Below are 5548 nucleotides of genomic sequence, written 5' to 3'. Positions count from 1 at the left end.
AAAAAAAACAGTATTGATTGATGTAAAAATTAACGGAGATATATTTTTTTAATAATTGAAAAGAAAACAACGTTTAACCCCATAAACCACCATGAAAAGCGGACAAAGGAACATCACTAATTTGTAAGGCAATCAAGGGCATTACACAATGAAGAAAGTGCCCTTGGGGCTGACAGAGTGTTGCAGTTTCCTTGCAGTATCTCTCTACGTTGAAGACAAGGAAGGGTGAGTTTGAAACTAAGAAGCAAGCTATACAATATTTCTTATTTTTAAAAATATATAATAACAGTTATTTTTTAAAATATTTTTTTATTTAAAATTATATTAAAATAAATAATATTTTATTTTTAAAAAATAATTTTTAATATTTATATATTAAAATAATTTAAAAACAAAAATATTTTAAAATAAAATTTAAATTTTTTTCAAATTACTTTTTAAACACGAAGGTATATTTGTTTCAAGAAAATCACTTTTCAAAGTTTCTTGTATTTGTTTGTTATTACAAAAATTATTTTTTTATATTTATTTATTATTAAAAAAATTAGTTAATGGAAAACACTTTTTGAAAATTATGAAAAATTTATAAATATCATATTATATATTGATTATATTAAATTTGATCCTCAAACTTTTGATTGTTATATATATTTTATTTTTAATTTTTAATTTTATCTTTTAAAACTTAATTTTTATATTAACTTTAGTACTTATTTTTATAACTGTTATTTTTTTTTTCTTATTATTTTTTTAATTGAAATTTTTTATTTATTAAATTTGGTCTCTATTTTTTTTATTGTTATTTATTTTATTTAAAATAATTTATGAAATGTTAACTATTATTATTTTAATTTATTCTTCTTTTAATTTTTTAATTTGATTTTTATTATTTTAATTATTATTTATTTTATTTGAGATAATTTATAAATTATATTTTTTTTCAATTTCATTCTCATTCAACCTTTTAATTTTATAAAATAAATTATATTTTTTTTCAATTTCATTCTCATTCAACCTTTTAATTTTGTAAAATTTAATCCTTATTATTTTAATAAATTTAAAAAATAAAATATTAATAAGTTATTTTTTTTATTTTTAACTTACTATCAAATATTAAAAAATAATTTATTTTTTAAAAAAACATTAATTTCCTTCAAACACGTGAAACAACAAAATGCTACTTAAACACGTCTCCTTCCTCTCTCTTGAATCCATACAAAAACATGTTCCCAATATACCACCTGTCAACAAAGCCTTTGTTTGGAAGTTAACAACAGTGACAGCTTCACCTTGGAAACCTGGCATCCGCTTTCTCTCTTGTCGTTTGAAAGTACCCTCTGCTTTGTTTTGTTGTGGAAGTTTCCTTCCTTCTTCTTCAACTGCTTGGCCTCCCGACCAATGCCAGCCAAACCCACCTCTAGAAATATACAAAAATATGGGATAAAAATAGTGGTTGACTAAATAATTGGTTGACACGTGTCATGCGCCCAGATGGCTGATGATCTTTTCTGTCGAGTAAGTACAACCTCAAGAATTCAAAAATCTTGAGCTCGTGTCTCTTGCCTGCATGGTACCTTAACAACACGACAACAGTACCCTTCAACACATTACTGTGAGATTAAACCCTATCAACTCTGAATGATATTTTAGATTAAATAATTCGAAGGTGGCTCGGTGAATGTCATCGACGTTATAAGGTAACTCGTGATATAATTAAAATTTAATTTAATTTTTAAATATTTTTTAAATTAATATTAATCATCACCCACCTCATAATCATCAAGTCAAATAATTAATGAATAAACTAAACAGGTTTAAAGTATGTTTGGAAACGAAAAGCAAATTATATCCCTCAAATTTTAAATTTTAAATAATTTTTTTATATATTTTTAAATTATTTTGATATATTAATATTAAAAATAATTTTTAAATAAAAAATATTTTTCACCAACACCATTATTATTATAATCCCAAAAACACTTTTAATAACTTTACAAAATAAAGTATTGTTCATGTTTTGTTTTTTTAAAAGAACTTTTCTTCCTTTCTTTGCCTTTTCTTTTATGCTTTGACGTAAAATGCTGTTTTTGGCAGGATATTGTAAGGCCTTGCTGAATTACTTGGATAATTATTGACTATTCTGGATGTTTTAATCCTATCCACCAAGATCATCCCTTTCATGTGTATGGTGTTGTTTACTTGGATTTTTATTAGAAAAGTGGAATTCCATAACACCCTTTTGTCATCTTAGTAACTTGTCCTTTAGTTTACAACTATCAATCTCTAGTTTTTTCTTTTCTTTTCTATTTTTTTTGGAATTTTTTAATATAAATTAGACTTAAATCAAATAAATATTCCTTCTAGAACAATTTATTTCATAAAATAACTTGACTCTAAAATTTCTTGTCAAGAATTCAAGCATCAACAATGCCTACAAACATGAACCATGTTCTTACTCTATGATGACATAATAGAATTAACAGTAGTCATAATAGAATTAAAAGAATAAATAAATTAAAAATAGTGAGAAGGTATCGATTTTGTATGCTGATAAACAACTTAAATATATTGTAAAATTTATGTTTTTAATATATAAATATATAATAATGACCGTAACTTCATAGCAACAAGTTTTTAGCTCTTTGAAAATCACATAAAATTGGTTTATATGAGTGTCAAATAATTTGATAAATAAGGTTGATTGATATCCAAGAAAATGCTATATTTCTCCCTAATTACATATATAATATCTAATCTGTACACCCAATTTCTTTTAGAAAAAAACAAAAAGAATTTTGGGGTAACTATGAGAAAATAAAAGGGTATAATAAAAAATTAGACAACAACTTACAAATAAAAGTATTTATAGACTGTTTATTTTTACATTTATATTATGCTTTTCAAAAAAATTGCTTCAAAGTAATTTTTTAGATAATTTTGACTTATTTTAAAGTATTTCTGTAAAGATAAATTTTAAAAAATAAAAATATATATATTATTTTAATATATTTTAAATAATTTTTTTTAAAAAAAAACCTAAGCACGTACAATAAAAATCACTGCGATAAGTATCTGCCACCTCATTCATTTCCAAAACCTGCAAATCTTGGCCTTTTCCAAATCACTTTCCAGTTTTCATTTTCAATAACTTTGTGAAAATGAAAATATGTTGTCCGAACACTTGTCGTCCAATAATTGACTATTTAGTGAAAAAATCAACCAATCAGGACTCTCCCGACACACTCCCGACACGTCGTCTCGAAAAAAAACAACATCGACAAGCCGCGGAAAACCTCTACCCGTTTGTGTTATTACTATTTGCCCCTTTTCATTTTTTTATCGGGTGATAGAAGAAGAGTCTCCCTTTTACAGGATTACCCTTCCCTTTCCTCTTCTTTTAGTTTATCTAAAAAATCCAGAAATCCATACGAATGAGAAAGGCATGAAGTGAAGTCTTGAGTCCTCTATAACATTTATCCCAAAGTAATTCAAATAATTCTAATCATTGCTAATGACATTGGATTCATTAATTACTTCAAAACCATTATTATTATTATTATTAAAAAAAACTTGTGATTATTGATTTGACAATAAATAATATGATTTTAGCAAACTTTTAAGTATATTTATGATGATGTTGATGGATATAAAAACTCTTTTATCTATTTTAATATTACTGGTTCTATGATTTTTTTTAATTGTTGTTAATATTATTTTATAAAATTTTATTGTAGAATTTTTATAATTGTAATATTCTACGTATAAATTATAATATTTGAAAATTAGAAACATTGGAATGCAATACACACACACTTAATAAATTTGATAAACTTCTTTCATTCATTCATGCATGTATCTCATGAAACATTAAAAAATCCAACCAATTTAGTAATAAAATTTTTAGGTTGAATAATCAGTTAATTAATTGATCATAGCAATCTCTATTTTTCCTAACCAATATAAATAATAGTTTGTACTTAATGCTTTGTAATCCAAGATAACTTGTGGCTAGTATCTTCTTTGATAAATATAGGTATTCTTGGATATTTAAATAAGTATTTTCTTTTTTAAAAAAATAATAATAATATAAAAAGAGATATTCTTAAATATATATGTAATAGAGAACAAAGACTATGAGCTTTTATTTTAAAAGATTCATGATGTATTTAAAACTCATAAATCTTGTTATTTTATAAAGAGGATAGGTTGTAGTATAATTTTATCTTTATAATATTTTTGAGTTGTATTGTGAGATGTATTCCATTTATTTTATCCATGAAAAAGATGGAGACATTATAGACCATGAGAGACTTTAATACACTTAATGATATCGGTGGAGTGTAAACTTGTTTAATTAAGTCTATTTGTTAAGAAATAATTTCTTTTAGATTTTATGTAAAAATATATAGAATTAATAATATTAGATTTAAATATTATATATGAATCCATGAGTGTAGCGAATCTGGCCATACATAGGGTGTGATAACAAAAGTCCTCGAGCTTAACACCATTGGATAACACGCGACAAGCTTAACTCGTTAGCTTGACAGTGCTCCAAACCAACCTAGTGGGCATGGAAACCCCTGCAAAATATAAGAGTTGGGTTTGACAAGTGTCAGACCTAGATGGTGTCACATGTTAGATCCAAGTTATGTGTAGGTCTGACGTATTGTGAGACCCATGCGCTAAGTTTGACACACATTGCCAAACCCAACGTCATTTGGGTTTGGCAATGACCAGCCCCATAAATCATTTGGTTTTGACGATGTCTAGACCTAACAACTTTTGAGCTGAATTTGACTAGACCTAATAGCACATGAGTTTTCTTAGTATGCCTTCATGGGAAAGTGTTTGGTGATGATGCATGCCAATCAAATATACTGATGAATACAAAAAATTTACATCTAAATATTTTTCTCTATTTGATATTTTTTTTAAAAAATATATAAAAATAAATTTATAAAATCTTACTTTATCAATATCTATACGAGTCATGCTCCAAACAAGTATATTTTGGATTCCTTTAATATTAAGCTTTAACCAGTAAATTCAAACTTGATTTTCAAGTTTACTTGATCAATAAATTCATACATAAAACAAACTTTTTTGCTTGAATTAACTTCACCAGATAATTTCTCATAAACTACAAACAAATTGAGTTTATAGTCAACCATGATGGATTTTCAAAATTTTCAATTCAATTTTTAATTTAAGAATTAAAAATAAAATTCTCATGAATTACTGCAATGTCAAAAATAAACCATCTATCTTTAACTAAACAAAATCAATACATAAAATGTCAACATACATTTTATAACATCATTTTTTTTTAAAGACTAAATCTTTCAATTCAATAATGAGATGAACAAGCCCACCCATTCACCACATCAAATTCATGTATGATAACACTCTAGAAGAACAAATTCAAACCCAAAATTGTAAATTCAGTACCCGGAGAAGGGGATAGTTGCCGCGTAAATATTCGAAAGTTACCCTCGAAGACCAAAAATCCTTTTATATATATAAATATATATACGCCATGACCAAC

The sequence above is a fragment of the Populus euphratica genome, unplaced genomic scaffold (genome assembly GCF_000495115.2).
Source record: "Populus euphratica unplaced genomic scaffold, PopEup_1.0 scaffold228.1, whole genome shotgun sequence".
NCBI classification, from domain to species: Eukaryota; Viridiplantae; Streptophyta; class Magnoliopsida; order Malpighiales; family Salicaceae; genus Populus; species Populus euphratica.
This window is presented reverse-complemented; position numbering follows the sequence as displayed.